Raw genomic sequence first — 17,983 nt, 5'->3', positions numbered from 1 at the left:
GCAGTCGTTCAGGGCTGGATTGTGTGCTCTTCGTTTCTGGCTAGCAACAGCACTTTGCAGTCATAGCCACTGATTTCCCTTCTTACTTACGAGGAGTTTTTTTCAGTGTGTTTGACTGTGACCTGTCCTAGTAGGTGTGCAATTAAAACAAGTTGCCGCCTAGATGCAAAGTGCATGGCTCTGCCTGGGGAAGAACACGAATGTGTGGGCAGTTTGTGATGTGCAGTGCCCCGTTAGGAGCTGGCAGGGAGCTCTGATGGCTCCGAGGTTCTTTGTGAAGAGCTGGTATTCAGCTTTTGGACAATTTACGTTCTTGGTTGGGCATGGAAAATAAAAGCATTTGTAGTGTGTGCAAGTGGAGTCTGGCCTGTAGCTGAGTGTTCTGTTGCATTTTTTCCTGTATACTTGAGAAGGGTTTTGGTGTGCCATGTATGTACTGACCTTGGTCATCTCTTAGCTTCTGCTCAGGACAAGGTTTTGTGGTTACTACTGAGAACAAATCTGTTCACCTGCCAAGACAAGTGTATCAACTCTGTGTGTTTGTACCTCAGACAAAACACTGAGAAGCTTCTGCCCCAGAGAGAGAACTTGCCTCTGGCCTCTGTGCAGGGTTCCCTTGTCTTAGTCTGTCTTAGCTTCTGCTAAGTAGAGTGCTCTGAGGTCTCATTGAGTTCACTTCAGCAGCATTACATCCCATGCAGGTGGGCAGAGCAGTTGGACATCCTGGGGTGCAGTGGCAGAACATACTCTTGTCCATCTTGTTTTGCTTCTAGGCATCTGGGGAGGCCTGAGGGTGAGCGTGTGGGTATGGAGAACTCTTGGGAGGGGAAGAGGAAGAAGGATCATGCTTTACTGTGATAGCTGAGGACAACACGTGTTTCCATTCCTTCAGCTAGGCCTCAGAAGCATTTGCACTTGAATCTTTCTTACCCCACTCCTGAAAACTGCTAATGTTGTACCCCTTAATTGAATTACTTCTAGAGCTGATTGTTGGCTAAGCAGTGTGGTGGGCCTGATACTGACGTCCTTCCAGGAGCACCAAGGAGAGGGGACTCAGACTTTCCCCTTTGGGGAATGCGTATAAAGTATCAGTAGGTTGGTTAGACTAAGCCAAGTTCTGTGTTTTGCTCCTAATACATGTTCTCAGAATGTATCATAATGGTTTATTTGGAACAGCTTCAGCTTATGTTGTGAATGTGAATTAATTAACATTAGTATGAATTGCATATTGTGAAATGGAATTTGTTTTTCTATGTCTTCTGTCGTACTCAGACTACTTCAATCGCTTTATAATAACGTGTCCAGTTATAATATGGCCATGTATCTGGGCTAACATAACTGTCCTTCTGGGGTCCATAGGAAACCAAATGTAAGGATGGTTTAACTGATTGGGGTGGGAAGAATGCTGGCTGTGGTGTTAACACTACTCCTGGTACTTTGTAGAAAGTGTTTGTGATAGACTTCTTGTGTTGGTGGACTGGATCTTACTGTTTATTACTTCATTTATAACTCTCAATGCAGTGTAAACAGAATGATGACGAATTACAGGGCACATTATTCATTAACTGTTCAAGCCTCATTGTTGCGTTCCTGGTCCTGATGATCCACGTCATGGCATACTGTGTGAAAAAGCTGGTAGCCTTTGACTTCCTACAGCAGGACTGAAGCTATCTTTTACCACTATGCAGCAGTATGGTGTAGCAAAGCAGGTAGACTGCCTTTCAACCCAGGGTGGTGGGACCCTGTTAATCTGTGTGGAAAATGAGAGCTTTATTAGTTGTTTGCAGGTCTCTGGAGGGGAGGGAGGTGGCTTGTTTCACTCAAAAACAATTCCTCTCTGCTGGCTAGAGAGGAGTATGGATAAGATCCAGCATACAAACGTCCCCACGTAAAAGGATTATAATGGAAATGTTGATGGCCGGTCAGTATAGAGATATTAGCAAGCATTTATATAACTCAAGAGTTGTTGACTACTGTAGACGTGTTGTTTTAGGCTTTATTCCCACTGGCGTCCCTCCTGATAGCTTTTGGAGGGTTGGGATCAGACCCCTTTGGCTCAAATCTGTGGTGAAGTTAATTAAGACTGAAAGAAGCATGCACGATATGAAACAATCCTGCAGTTTCAGGGAGGAGAACAGTGGAAATAACTGAGCTCTGCAATGATACTGAAGTACTCCGTGCAATCATCAAGCCATACAATGAAAGTAAAACTTTCCTTGAGTTATTTGGAAAGTTTATTTTGACCTTTGGCTTGTAAAGTTGCCTGTTAGTGGAAGGTTGGACGTGTTTTTTTGTGCATTCCTCACAGAGCTGTTTTTTGACCAGGATAAAAACCCATCTCTGTAATTAACATACACCTTTCTGAATGTGAGAACGGGCATTTGCTGCTTTCAGTCGGTGTTATTATATGAAGGCTTCTCTACAGCTTTGGCAGCTCGGTAGGAAGGAGTGGCAGGTTAGTGCTTTCTCAGCTGCACTGCTCTGACGTGTGTTAACTTCTGAAGGCACCTATCTGTTATAATAAAAATATTTGTAACCAAAGGTTAGGTAATCACAAAAGAAAAAGTTTGAACTCAGTACTGAAATGGAGAAATAAAGGCAAAAGGAAAGATAGACTTACATATTTTTTGAAGAGCAGTAGAATTAATGTACGAAAGAGTTACCTTTCCATAAATACTTAAAAAATCCTTTGGCTCGCTACATATGAAAATTGCTTTCGGTTGTGGAATATGTATGGAGCAAAGTCTGAAGCAATAAGTACTGCAAATTGGTCAGTTGAGATTCAGATCTCAGCAGCACTCCAGAAAAGAGAATGAATGGTGGCTTTGCTAAAAACAACAGAAGTCAATTTGGGAAAATGTATGAGTACAACGAGAAAAGCAGAACAATACATCTCTATGTAAAATTGCATATGAGCGGTGTAAGCGCTGTTCTGTCACAATTAGGGCTGTTGAGATAGTAAGCAGGTAGCAGAAATTTACTGTTTAATATTTCACAGATAATAATTGTTCTGAACGCTTTAAATAGTACAGGAAATGTAGTGTCACAAACTTGACATTTGAATATTAATATTGATACTGAAACAGTCTCACCACAAAGAATTGTAGGACTGGAGGAGGAAAGGCAGCATTTTCATCAGATAAAAACACAGCAGTTCTAAAGCCCTTCAGATAACACTGAAAAAATAGCCAAGTGAAAACAGAGGCAAAACTGTCTTTCAGGTTGGGACAGTCTATATCCAGTTTGGGGATTAACCCTCTAGAGAGCTGGAAGCAGAGAAATCGGGGTTTCTTTCTTTCTTTTTTTTTGTTTTTGTTTTTTTCTTTAGTAATTTCTCCACCACCGCTGCTGTTTGATGTAGACTTTCTCAAACCAGTTGATGGCACAGGCCTACTAAGAGGATCGGGTTTGCTGGTACAGATCCATGAATGTGGGTGGGTGCAGAAAAGGTTCAGGAGGATGTACTGTCTTTACTGTCCAGTCTCCAATTCACTCGGAATGTGTTATAAGTTATCTTCTGTAGCAGCCAGATTAGGCTACAGAGATTTGGCTACTGAGGTCAGATTTGGCTGAGGAGGTCTTTCTTTTCTAAGAACAAAGCAGGGCTGGCTTTGTCTTTTTTTCTTTTCTTATAACGAGGGCTGACTTTCTCTTTTTCTTTCTTTTTTGTTTTAAACAAGCAAACATTCTGTCCTCATGTCTATGTGCAGATGAATGTGTTTGCACATCCTCTTATTTGAAAGTCCATTGTAGCTTACCTTCTTAGAGGCAGATGGTACAGTGTTTGATGTAAAAAGTCACAGTAAGTGGCAGCCTTCATACATGGGGAAGCCCAAGGACTATTGCCTCTTTGCAGTCACAAACCGGCAAACTTCTTCCAAAGAGGATGCAAAAATAAAGGTGGAGACTGGTGAAAAATCCCTGCTGATACTGTGCATTGCACACAGAACAAGCCAGCAAGAGCTGAGCCCACACAGGGAACCAGAATATTCCTGTTCATGTTCTGTCTGTGTAGTGCAGTGTTGTTATGGATGGTGCTCTACTGTTGATAAACCTCTGGTAGCTCTTGTCAATTATGTTGTTATAGGTAAATGACTTACCATATTGCCTCCATAAGTACTGTTGCAAGCGATATTGCTTTCCAACATTCCCTGTTGTGGAGTATGAAGGGCATGCTTTTGGCCTTACTCTGCTGGCATAGGTTGCCCCAATTTACAGCTGGCTGTTGAGCTGTGTGTGTGCAAGCTAGTTAATGGAGTTTTCTTTCTGCGGGCAGGAAGGAAAAGTTTGTCAGCCTCCTTTCTGAAAGTGCTTTGGTACTTGTGACTTATTTTTCCCTTCAAATAAATGTATATCTTGCGCTTTTAGACTCCTGTTTTCAGATGTGATGAATGGTAACTTTTATCTTTAGAGTATGCAAATGTAATTTTAGCATACTTCTGCACTGGGTCATACTCCTCCCTGCACAAACTGCTTACCAAACAATTAAAAAAGATAGGTATGTTTAAAAAAACAAAACATCATCAACAACAAAAACACCAAAAAAGCCACCGACCTAAAGTATAATCTATCTTCTGAAATGTTTACATACTCTGAGGTACTTCAGCATATTTACACCAGAGATGTGCCGTTCAGTATTTTCAAGTGTAAGCAGTCTCGTTTTTGCTGTGTATCATCCACTCTAATTAGCAAGAGAAACCGGCCAAGTCCCTCGAACCGTTGCAATGCCTTGATGTCTCCGTGGTTGTAACCTACATAGAAACAAGCCCTGTGAGGTACCGCATAACATCGAGAGGAATGGTGGGGAGTCTTAGAAATCTGACAGTCATCAGCGCTTTCATTAAGAAATGCAAATCCCCCACTACTGCTGTGCAGACGCAAAGCACACAGGCTCTTGACCCTCAGCTGATGCCTGTGGCTTTTAACTTGCTCAAGTTGTTAAACGTAATAGGAACAATCTTACCTCTGCTAAGGAAATCTGGGAAAAGTAGTTACTAATACATGGAGATCTTACTCTCCAGGGCTGCGCTGTTTGTGAGTTGATTTGCAACATATATGGAGCAGATAAAAAACGTTGCTTTGGAAGTGTTCCAGTTTGTTATTATTTTGAAGTCGTTTTGCATGGGTATAGATGCAGATGGTTGTGTGGGGAGCCTCCAGAGCAAGGAGCTGAAGGAGAATCTGCTATACATTAGGTTGGGTCTTAACCAGTACATTTATTTTGTAGCCAGCTGTTCACCTGCCTATCCACTCCATTCTAAACAAAAACCTAGCAAACATGCTGAGGAGGGAGATGTGTTCTATGTGTTCTATACTTGCTCCGTGTATGTAACTGTTTAGGTGTTACCTATGACTAGTGTCAGTGGTGAGACAGTAGGTTAAATGAATCATTGTGGGTTTTTTTTTTAATCTAGTACAGCTGCTGTTAGGGATGCAGAAATAGGTTGTTAAGGCATAACCTTCTGAGTTAGAGCCTCAACCTACTCCCTTGATATAGGTGCAAATTAATGGAATTAGGAGCAGACCTTTAAAGAGTAATAATAATAAAAGCCTTAAACCCTTAACTGTAGTATCTTAAGAGCTGACCAAGTTAAAAATGTGAATGAGTAATTGTGACATATGCATAATCTTCAGCTAATGTTCGTGGTGAAAGGAATAATCTTCTGTGGAGCTGTGAGTAGCCAGTGTGTTATAGTGCATCAGGGCCCTGTTAATCCATAGACTACTGACAAAGAATATGGTAGCAGCTTTAAAGTGTGCCATAGACAAAATGCTTTTATCTTTGCACTGTTGCTTAAAAGTGCATTCTAATGTGTCGTTGGGGATATATGTAGTCTTGGAAAACTGTTCCCGCTGTGGTCTTTGTGTGCAGCATGGTATGTGGCCAGGATGTACGCTAGATATTCAAATCATGCATGCTGCAGAATTTGTGAATTTCCATTTTAAAATACTTGTCATTTCTGGAAATACCCTGAGGTGTAACTGTCCACAACTTCCCTTTACTAGGTAGTTATTAAATATTTGCTTTCAGAGCTGGCAAAGCTGAGTCATTACCCAGCTGGGGAGTAGGTATCCCAGCTAGCGATTTTCAAACATTGCAGTCAAGACTGTAACTCAGAAAGTTTTCTTCCCGTATCACTGTCTCATTCATTAATGCATGTGAAGCTGTGAAGCCAGTTAGCCCAGAGCCCTCCATCCTGGGTTGTGCTCACTGCCTTGCCTGCCTGCCCTGGGCAGTGACAGAGGAGGTGGGTGCAGCAGCATCAGAGCCTCATTTCGTGGAGTCTGGAGAAGTTTCAGGTATTATGTATCTGAACCTTCAGGAGCAGGATTGTGGATGGACATCTGTCCGTCTCTCCTGAAGGGCACTTAAGAGACCAGAGGGTAGGTTATTGCAGCATTAGGGGCCTTCTGCTTGAAACCATGAAAGCTGGGGCCTTGCCTACTGCTGATGTCTTGCTTTTGAGGAACTGGGAGCTGCCTGGAGGCGGGCAACCAGGTTTGCATTTTTTTTTTGTCTGCTCCTGCCCTCTCTTTGCTGTTGAATTTCAGTGGGGCAGGTTTATTTCAAGTGTGGTGCAAGAACTTCGGTGGGATTTTTGTGTGATAAAGAGCCTTAAGAAAACAAACGCATTTGTTATACCTGTATCTTGCAGGTATCCTGCTCACTTCAGTGATAAATCTACCTCAGGCAAGCTTCACCACACTTGGAGCATGAAGGCATGTTGCACCATGTTTACAGAGCCTTGTAGCCCTCAAGTACAACTCACTGCCAGCTCTCGCTTGTGTAGAGGGGGAAATCTTGGTGACAAGGCCAGCCCAGTGTCCACTGGAGGCCTGGGCACCAGAGAGGCCTTGAACTCGCTCTTGGTTGTGGAGCTCCCAGCTGGGCGAAAGTACCTGTGCTGCCCTTACCTAGTGCTGCCCCTCTGGAGAAAGCGTTCATCATCACAGTCCTGGCTGGAGGGCATGTGCTGTAAAGCCTCGCTGGTTACCTTGGTTAATCAGTTCACAAAGCAGCTGTGGTTTCTAGCTCATGCTCTGTGGTGGTGGTAGTGACCAAGTGGCTGTGGTCTGTGCACCCTCTGACTGAGAGCTGTTTCCCCAGACGAGTGTTCAGGAAAGCATGCTGGCCCTTGCCTTCAAGGAGGGATATGTCATTAACTCCTTTTTTCATGCCGTTTCTCCTGCTTCCTTCACATCCATTTTCAGCAGACTGATGTCTTTGACTTTCTCTGCAAATGCAGGTGTAGGGGTTTTGATTTTTTTATATACAGAATTCACTGTTGTTCTAATAAAGGAATGTATCTGGGTGACATCAAAAACGTGGTACAATAGCCTGGTGAATTTATTTAAAAATTAATCTTTACAAGGCAATGTCTTCTGTAAAGTTAGCAAGCATGCTGTGAGTGCTGCTGTAGTTATGGCTGTTTTCAGAGAACTCAAAGAGTTTGCTTGGAAAAATCATCCTTCCGAGTGAAATGCTTTCTGCTTGTTTTCATTGTGAAGGGAAATAAACTACTGCTGTCAGTGTGGGTGGGAATCTTTCCCTTCATCTGACCTTTTAGTACATAATCATACTCTGCTGGCCATATTTTAGATGCTGAAGTGTGGAACTGAAAAACCCTGTCTTTCATTATTTAGTTACTATGCAAATAATCTTTTTTTTTCCCCCTTTTTTTCTGCATTCTGTCTGAAAGCTTTTTTCAGAATTCCACTGCACTCCCTGTAGATGGGCCCACAACAGAGGTCTTGTAAGTCTGCTGTAGTAGAATGTGCATCATCTCTTGCTTCATCACAGATTCACAGCAGCCCGCTGGCACGATAATGTGTAGTGAGCGGTGGAGTTTTGTGTAATAGCTGGAAATGTCAGACTGGAAAGTCAGTGAAAATGCTCTATAGTAGCAGGCTTGAGGTGCAGAATGGCATTGTGCAACGTAGGGAAGTAAGGCCGTTTTCTGATGGGGATGGAGAGTTTGCAGGTAAGGCTTTGAGTCACTGCAGAGTTCATATTGGACTGATAAATGACCATCACCAGGACTGTAGGAGTCCTGTCAGTGCTGTCTATATGGTCTGGAGCACCTGGAGAAAAATGGAGCAAGGTGTGGCTCCTTCCCTTTCCCTCGGCAGCAGTCATGCAGGAAGAGCAGCAGGTAGAAGAGCTGCTGCTCCTGGTTGCCTTCCCTGATGCTTCTGGGGGTCCTGCCCACGCATGGTGGAAGGGAGGTGCCCCCCAGGGCCTCGCTTAAGCAATGTTCTTCATTCTAGGGGCACCTAGGTCTCGTGGAACCTTACTGGAGTTCATAGCAAACTCTATGATTAGCATGATTTTAACTTGTAATAGTACCAGGAGGCTGTTTCTGCTTTGCATAGCTTACTAGAAAAGATATTTTTAATTTCCTGCATGAGCACCTTGTATAGAAGAACATGTGCTGTGGCTTTTGTCAGAAGACAGCATGAACTGCATTTTCCAATGTAAAGATTGGCAAGCGTGCAGTCTGCATCAAAATGCTTTTCCCAAGCATCCATTAGATCAGCCAGGGGAAAGTACAGCTGGATGTGAAGGATGCTTGTACCCTTGCTCAGGGGGAGTGCCCACCCTTGTTCCCACTGGAGTCAAAGAAGCTTGCCATTGAGCTTATTTGTAGTTAAACTGGGGGAGTGATCTGAGAAGCCTTACAGCATGAAGGATGTAAAGTGGGAATGAATGGGAAGAGCCTTAAGTGAAACGAAGGAAGCAGTAGTCAAGGAGAAGGGGGGAGAGTCTGATAAAATCAGACAGTAAAACATACACATAAAACTGCAGAAGTTACTTTGAAAGAGTAGCTCTGTGCTTACAAGCTTGGCACAGCTTTAATTTTTATTTTGTCTGCTTGCTTTGGGCTTCTTCTGCAGAGAAGGTCCTGCACTTTGCAGTGAGTGAGCCTGTGATGTTCTGGGTCAGATCAGGGCTCGCAGAGCCAGGGAAGACCTTCATTTCTTCACGTGCCTTCCCTGTAGCATTCACTGCCTTGGGGTGGCTATGCTTGGCCAGCATTCTGGATCAGTAGTGCATTAGAAATATTATAGGCTATTAAATACACTGACGGGGTGTTTGGTTGGACTAACTTTTGCTTTTAACAGAGTTGAGATTTGAGATCTCTGGGTCTGGCGGTGTTTGGATGTAAACTTTGTTCATTTGTTTTTTGAAGAAGGAAGTGCTTTGGTGCTTTGAAGGGGGAAAAAAAAATGAAGGCAGTACTGCAAGTCTCTTCCTTAAATCAAAGTTTGCTGTTTGAAATGGGAACAACTCAGCAGAACGGTTTAAGTAAACATTGCCATAACTGCTTATCTGAGACACTGGCATCCTCTCTTTTTGCTGTGCTGCTTTCTTGTGGTATCCTGGAATCTCACAGTCATGTGTTTGTTCTCACAGCACCACTTTCATAGGTGTATGTCTGTGTCCACTTGCTAGTTGCTGCCCAATGTTGAGGCTTTGGCTAAAGAGCCTGCTCTAGCGCTGTAGGTTTTCTGGATCCCCTCTGTGGCTGATTTTTCTCTTGGCTGAAAGGTCCTTCACCCCAGCCCCCCCCCTCCCTCTCCACTGTTTTCTCTCTGCCAGGCACAGCTTCTTCATTTGTTATGGGGAAAAAACAGATGCAACTGTTCCTGAGTCATTTCAAGGTAGTGTTTAGCAGAGAAGATAAAATCAAGGCCAAGACAGCAAGTGCTTGATGCTGTCCAGTTGGAGCCTATGAGCGGTGTCAATGAGTGTAGTATAAATGCCAGGAGAACTGCATAAAATCACGTGTGTGGATGAGAGGTAAGGGATTAGGTACTGTCCTCTACTGCCAGTGCCTGAGCACAGGGTTGTATTTTTTTACTAGGTAGAAAAACTGCACCATATTACACAAATAGCTTATTTAAAGCCTGAGTGTTTTTGTCTTTGTGTTAAAGCACTGGGTTTCTTATCCACAGAATGCTGACCATATAAGTAACTTTTGTACACTTAAGTGGGTAAGAGGAATAAAATCAGTTAGGGAAGAAAAGGAGAAGACTCTGCCTGTCACCCAGATCTGTGATGCTTCAGGTAACGCCACATCAGGACACGGCTGGTGACCTCAGGTGCATCTTAGTTATATTAAAACAGTGAAAACAAACAAAAAATACCCAACAGTGTTCCTTGTTGAAATGGTATTCAAAATGAAAAAGTTATTACACATAAAAATGTAAGTATATTCCACTGCCTCTGTCAATCTAGCAGACAGAAAGAGCTTCTCCGCTGTTTGGATCTGCTCTTCTTTCATAATGGGCAGCAACTTGTTTACTAATGCTTGAAAGCATGTACACATCAAATAAATCTCTGGTATTTGGGCCATAGTGTACTAGCATTTTGCAAAGGGAAGATTAACCACACACTATATTAAGCTGTGATCCACTTTACTCTTGATTCCTAGCTTCAGTAAATCAGTCAAACCATCAAAGAACAAAATTAGTGGAAGGGCTCCTCAGACAATAGATTTATTTCCATATTTATTTGCATTATTGTTAAGAAAAGGGCAATCAGAACAGCTAATCTCTGTGGGACTCAGGCTATTATAAATTAATCCAAGTGAGTTTTTGGGTGCAGAAAGTCAGCAACAGAATGAAATACTGCGGAGCTGCATGATGTAGTGCGCATTATGTTACTGCAACAACTGAGGCACAATGCACTCATTTTGACTGTCGGTGCTGTTAATAGATAGTCTTCAACAAGCATTATATTGGCAGATCTTATGCAGACTGAATTTGCAGCCATGACTCAAAAGACTTTCCTAGTGTGAAGCATCTTTATTGCATACCATTTTAGCTCTTTCCTGGTTTTACTCCGCTCTCTTTCAGTGAAAAGGTTAAGAAAAGCAATAGCTCAGTGGCTGAGTTTTTCAGAAGTGCTTTACAGCAGGGAAAGTGGGGAAACCTCTTAAAGTGATATTCAGTAAATTCGGCCTTTTGTTCTTTTTTCCTTCTTTATTTGTTGTTGAATTTTGTCTATTAAGTTAATTAGAGTGACTTTTGAGGCAGCTCCAGGCTGGTGCGGAGCTCCTCCTGCCCCCTGAAGCTCTCCCTATCTCCCAGAGAGGCATCCTATGCCCTGAGAAAGCTGTCATCCCACCTTGCTAGATGTTATGGTGTTGAATTGACTCTGTGTTTTCATAGCATGACTGTCCATCTGCACGCTGTCCAAGGTTGGGTTGCCATATTCAGAGAGTTATCGCATAGTTTGCAAGAGCCTCTTCCTTCACTTACCCTGCATGTCTGTGTGTGTGCACCCACACACTTCAATAGTGCCCTGCCTTCTTCACTGCGCCACAACTCACTGCAATCTGAAGGCCGCCTTCTGCATCAGTGAGAGATTTTCAGCGCCCTGCGGGGAAGCTTTTGGGCCCTCCCTAAAGCAGTGGATGCGTATGTTTGATTTCACTTACCCCATCAGTGTCGGGAATTAAAAAACCAGACAGCTGTATCCTTTATAGTAACTGAAATGGAGAAACAGGAATGTTTCCTTGATGTAGAAGAATCTTTAGGGAGGACTATAAAGTGAAGGTCAGGGCCTTAAAAAGTAAAGAGCTGCATATTCAAATTTAATTTATAACATTAAATTAGAACAGCTTGTAAGTGCAACCAGCTTTAAGGATGCTAAGTATTGCCAGAGGAGGCTGGAAGGACTTCTGACTGGCCAGCAATTCTTGTGATTGGACTTGATGCTACTTACTGTAATGTTCTTGCACACCTGATAACTGCTGTGTTTTTTGTAGGTATGAGTTCCTTTTCTCACATCTTTTCATGCCTCATTTGCTAACTCTTCCATTCCGCAAACTGGCAGGATGACAGCAGGCAACTCCCTCTGCCTTTTGTGTTAGAACTAATCCTTGGGGTTCTTTCTAATGTGCCTCCAGAAATGTGCATTCAGCTTAGGCTAAAAGCTGACTCGATTTGTAATACTGAAATGTGGACAGCGCAGATAGCTTTCTGAGTGTTCTCTCTCCCTGTCTCTTAGAAATAAATCATCATAGAGGTGTACGTGAATGCTCCCACAGTCTTAAGCTCTTTGTCACATTAAAAACATTCTTAAAATGCAGATGTACTTTGGCACGAGCTTAAATACTTTGCCGAATCCCTACGTTTGGCTTCATTTAGCACATTTGGAGTTTGACAAGTAACAATTACATGACCGTTCAGTTAACAGGTTGTGGTATTTGAATTTTCTGACTTGTGCTTTCCCTGCTTTGGAATGATTGACACATTTTTGTTTTGATTTCAGATTATGTGGATTGTTTTACTTCAGTGTTCTTGTACTTAACGTGTGATTTAATTAAAACTTGGTTACAGTGATTGATAGTTGCTTTATTTGATACCTGTTTATAGACATTTTATTCATTACTTTTTCTGTGTACCGATATTTGTCAGAAGAGAATGATATTATTTCTTTTGTCAATGGAAACGAGGTTGTAAATGACTGTAATTTTGGGATACGTTGCTGGTATGAGCAAACATTATTCCTTTGGTGAGTTTTCCACTGTGGAAACCTGGGCTACGTGTGTTATATTTTAGAAAAGACCTCTATTCTTTTGAAGAATAGCACTGTGTGGCCTTAGCCTCACTTACCTTGGTGCAGCCACCTGCCGGCTTCTTCTTAGATGGTCTGTGGGCGGCAGCACAAGGTCCTGAGCTGGGGTACCCCCAGTCACCAAAGATGGAGATGAAACCAATAGAGATGTGCGACTTGATAGTTTACTGACAGCTACAAAAGAGTTCGGCAAAACTGTGGCTGAGAGCTGGCTGTGGGAGGAGGGAGGATGTGTTCCTCCCCACTAAAATCGTAGCCTTCACATTCTTGGCAGCATCGTGGAGCTTGGCTATAACTTCTGGTTTACATTTTAGAAATATACCAAATAGCATATAATGTTTAATTCCGGGTTGCGTTACGCAACGGACGGCGATTGCCTCAGTGCAGCACATCTGCGTTGCGAGAGGAAGCTCTCCTGGGAAACGGGCGCATCTTCCGCTGAAGTCAGAGCGAGGCGTGGGCCGGGCATTGCTATTTTGGCAAGCAGAGGGAGTCAGCGCTGGAAAGCTGCCTCACCTTTCACTTTCCATGGAACTTAGCCTTTCTCCTTCTTTCAGGCACCAGCTGCTGCCCACTTGTTCTGGTTCTGGGGGTGCTTTTAGTGGTCGATGAAACCATCGGTCTGGGCTCTGGGAGTTGTGATCTTTGCTGCACAGTGTGTTTCTGGTCTGTGAGCAGGGTAGGTTGTCAGGGAGAGGTAAGGAATGCAATCTGAAAAACATCTGGAAGAGCTAAAAAGTGTTTAAGGGGAAAAAAAAACCACCTCTGTTATTGAATCTCCTTATGCTGATAAGTCAGCAGTGGTCATTGATAGGTGCAGAATTCCTGTCCTTTTTATACTGGGTCTCAATTCACTGCTTCTAAGCCTCTCTCTTGCTGGAAGCAAAAAATCAGGCTCAGCTGAAGCTCCTCCCGCCATCCTAAAGTGTGGTTATCAGTGCTCCTTCTCCTCGTATTATCAGCATGCTTTTATATTTTCATGGCAGTATTTAGCACAGACTTTCCAGCAGTCCCTGTGGCAATGTAGTTGGTCTTCTCTGTCTGACTGAAATGAGATTATTCTGCCTTCAGTGGGGCACTTTGGGTGCTTTCTAACATGGCACTCCTTTATGCAGGCTGGGGGCTCGGCTGAGCAGGTTGTTATGTGGGTGCAAAGAGTTTTAGCAGGCACTATTCAAAGTGGTGGTTCATGGTTTACAGTTAAATTGCAAGTCTGGCGTGAGTGAGATTCCCGAGGGATCTGTCCTGGCTGTGGTAATACTCATTGTTTTCATTACTGAAATGGCTGTTGGAGCAGCGAGAGCAGTTATTAAATTTACATAGGATAAGACGTGTGGAGAGGGGTGCAGGCTCCTAGGAAGGCAAAAGTGAAGTTCAGTTGGCCCTAACTGTCTGGAGGAATGGCTTTGTGGGGAACAAATCTATAAGCACTGTATATAGGTGTGGAAGTGCCCTTGCGTGGCATGGGATGGGAAATGGCTGACAGTGGTCCTGCAGCAGAAGGCCTGTGGGCTGGAGTGGGGCTGTGCTGCAGGTAGATTGGCCTGGTTTAGTTGAATAGAGTGTTAAAAAATCACAGCTGGCTCCCAGACCAGCAGAGGAAACCAGCCTGCAGCATATCCTGCCCTCCTGTCCCCTGGGAGCTGTGCAGCCGGGGCTGTGCTGAGCTGGTGGCTTTGCCCTCCCTCCTCAGCATGCCTGGGCTCCCACCCTGCTGCTGGCATCCCTGCTTTGGCATGGGAAAGAGCCCCAGCTCAGCTGCTCCCAAACCTGATCTGTGCTTGCAGGACAGTGTGGCTGTGGGTAAAGGGATTGCAGAGTGAGCTCCCCCCCAAAACCAAGCATCGTTCTGGGTTATGTTGAGAAAATAACTGAAATAACCCATCCACTTGGCATTGGAAGTGGCTCGGCACCCAGCTTGGGGTACAGGACTGTGAGGAGCCAGCTGGATGGCATCCAGAGAGAAGGCAGTGAAAGCGATCAAAGGTTTGGGAAACACCACCTGGGAAGGAAGATGAAAGAATTGGGATTGTTTAGTCTACAAGGAAGAAGGCCAATAAGAGGCATGAGAGCAGTGTGCAAGTATGTGGACAGCTGCCGCAGGGAGGGAGGAAGGGGAGAGACTGAGCTGCTGGGGCTAGGATGAGAGGAAATGGCCTTCATGTGAAGGTGGCAGGCTGTAGGTAAACAGTGAAGGAAAGACTCAGGCAATAAGGGTGTCTTGGTGCTGCAGTCATTTGCCTTTGAGAAGCCTGTGGAAGCATCGTCACTGGAGGCTTTTATAAGACAGACAAAACTCCTCCAGGAGTATTTTGGGCACTGCCTTGGGGAAGGAGGTGGAACACATGCCTCCAAAGGTCGTTTCCTAGGGAATCATGAATAACATTTTTTGTGCGTGTGTGATCCCGTGAACTTAGGTAAACTGCATTAACAACAAATAACTCAAAAGATAGTGGCAATTCATTATTGCAACACATCAGTGGTAAATAGACAGCTGATTTATGCACAAAAAGCGAGGATGATATTATCCTTCTGCTCTCTGTTCTAGGTGAAAAAAAAATTCTGTGAGTAAGCTAATTTTACTGGAACGTTTCAGAAGGCTGTTCCTGTAAATACATTGCTCGTATACAGAAATAGAGGAAGTGATGTTGCTTGGCTCTGCTTGCTGAAATATTGTGCAAATGCAATCAGTACCCGCTAATGCATCGCGTGGCCGTAGTAAAGCCAGCAGCACTCCATGAGGCACGGTGCTTTTACACTAGAGCATGACGCTGTATTTTCAAGCTTGATGTGCTTATGTATTTGCTTGATGTGGAGTTGGGGAGCAGGCTGAGCAGAATTAGGCTTTAATTACCTCATTGCAATCTGTGTGTGAGCTGTTCTCTGTTGTCTTGTTACAAGTGCAGGAGACAGCAATTGAAGAGCAAACCTCAAACTCACCCTTTTCTGCTAGAAGGGAGAAAAGTCTTTGGTAGCTCCTGTCGCCACTGGGAATGCATCGCCCCATGCACTTGGTGTTCAGAGGTGGCGTGGGGCTGGAGGAGGTGCTCTGTGGGGTGGTGTGACTTAAGGACTGTCTGGTGGTTTCCCTGTGTAGCCACTCCTCCTTTTATTCTCTTGGGGAGGATCACCTCTGTGACTTTGCCAGTTTCTACAGGTCCCTTGAGGCCTTCTGAGTTTCTGCTATAGAAGAAAAACAGTTTTGCTTTTTTTTTTTTTTTTTCTGTTTCTGTTTTTTTTGTTGTTGTTTTTTTAAATGGTGTTGTCCCCCCAGACCCCGAGTTGCCAGGCAGGGCAGGGAGCAGGAGATCTGTGCTGGTGAGAGAAGCTGAGTTGTAGAGGTGCTGTAGGACACCTGTAGGAGTGCCTTGATACCAGACAGCACTTCTGCTCTGGCAGAAGATGTCCAGAAGCCTTGGGGTCTCCTCCTTAGAGATCTCCAGAAGCCACCTGGATGTGGCCCTGGGCACCTTGCTCCGGATAGCTCTGCTTTGGCAGAGCTGGGGCCAGGATGGAGAAGAGGACCTTTGCAGCCTCAGCTATCCTGCATCTGGGCGAGACTCCTGAGAAAGTAGGACCTGGTAGTTTGAGTCTGGTTGTCAGCGCTGTTCCCAGCGTCACAGCCCCAAGGGCTAATTTGTCGCTGTCACCCTGGGACTAAACAGCACTGACAGAGGACGGCGCAGAGTTACTGTACGCCCAGCATGGATTTAGCGAGGCTTATCATAATCCTGGCAGGATCCACGCTAACCCAGAGCAGTCAGACATCACCATGTTGATGTGTACAGCCATGCAGCTCCGGCCACGTGGTGCAGTGCCTACTCTGAGAAACCCGCTGCTGCGGCAGTCCTCATGTTTCTGTATCTGGAAGAACTGCCCCAAGCACTTCAGAGCAGTGCAAATTCTTCCTTCTTCTGGTTTGCTGCTGCTCAGATCTGTGCTCTGATCTAGCATGATAACAGAATGAGGGCGTGCATTCACACGTGCACATACGTGCATGTATTTTAGCCTCTCGCCTTTTTAAAATGTAAAATACCACCGTGCGTTTGTCTCCGTGCCAGTGTATCTGCCATGCATCAATGAACTAACATTCTTCTTCGTGATCTTTAGTGTCCCATCTCATGAGAAATGAATCAGCGCTGCTCCTGCTGGGAAGGGTTATTCAGGGGGATTAAAAACGCTGATTTCAATCGTGACTAAAATCAGCGAGCAGGAAACCTTTACTAAAACAGTCAGCTTCTAAATGATGATTTGCATTGACTCTTTTTAGGCATTGTATTTAAGGAAAGGAATGCTTTCAGTACTTCTGGTAATTTCATGTGGCCTTTTTCATCTTACACAACAATTTATGCATGTTTCACCATTAATAAAGCCCTACATGTATTTCTGGAGGGGGGGCTTTTGAATTTGCAACTTCTTATTATAGTCAGCAATGCATTTTCAGTTTGCTGCTTAATAGATTATATTTTTGTGTATAACTTATATCAAGCTACTTACAAATGAAAACAGACTTTCAGCAAAAACTCCCAAGAAAGAGATTATGGAACATTTGTCACATAACCAAATGCTTCCTTGAATTAGGATCTGGGAAATAGGAGGAAAACAAGCAAACAAACTTTTCTTCAAGACTTCAGCAGCACTTCCTCAATGTTGCTCTCAAGAGAAACTGAATTTGAATGGTTTCAATAGATACAATATCAGAATGTAGTATGGATGTGCTTGTGCAGCCATATAGGAATGAGTGTAATGTGTGTGAGCTAGCACCCATTCCTCGTAGTAGGGCACTAGTCTCCTCCTGCTCTGTGCTCAGACTCTGGCCCACTCCTAGGCAACCAGACTGGAGAGGGAGGGGAGCTTTGGTGCAGGATGGATGCACTTTGAAGCACGAACCTGCTGAAATGTGGCTGTGTGGGGGTACCCTATGAGCCCCCCTTTCTTAATGTGAGGAAGTAATTCATTTCCAGTTCCCAGTTGTGTTCTTGGATCTCGTGAAAGTGACTTTGTATTTCAATTTCATCTAGTTGTGAACCAGCAAATGAGACTGAGCGCTGCTTAGAGATCTTAGAAATGAAGTTAGATATTTTGTCTTCTGATGTGCTGCAGCTACATAATCTCTTCTGGAATAAGGCCAGCAGAATGCTGCTTACTGCTTTACGCCCCTGGCTCTTCAGGACTGCAGAGATGGCTGTGGGTCCCGTGAAGGGCAGCAAATTCACAGACACATGTGAATAATGTGAGATAACACTGATCACTGCCAGACTCTGGTGCTTTTCTTCTCAGAGAGCTTTGCAAACATCAGCTGAACACAAAGATACAGGGCAGGCTCAGTGCTGTCCTTCGCTGTGTGCATGAACTGGCAGTTCTTGGAAACTGGGGAAGGAATTAAGGATGCGGTGC

General features: G+C 44.1%; 1 protein-coding gene across 13 annotated transcripts in view; it reads left to right on the top strand.

Moving 5' to 3' along the window:
- The window catches only part of ATXN1 (ataxin 1), a 218,110-nt gene that overhangs the window by 14,388 nt on the left and 185,739 nt on the right, over window positions 1-17,983 (top strand). The gene's annotated exons all lie outside the window — the stretch shown is intronic.

The sequence above is a fragment of the Coturnix japonica genome, chromosome 2, assembly GCF_054131305.1.
Source record: "Coturnix japonica strain WE chromosome 2, WE-NBRP24, whole genome shotgun sequence".
In the NCBI taxonomy this organism is placed as follows: Eukaryota; Metazoa; Chordata; class Aves; order Galliformes; family Phasianidae; genus Coturnix; species Coturnix japonica.
This window is presented reverse-complemented; position numbering and strand designations above follow the sequence as displayed.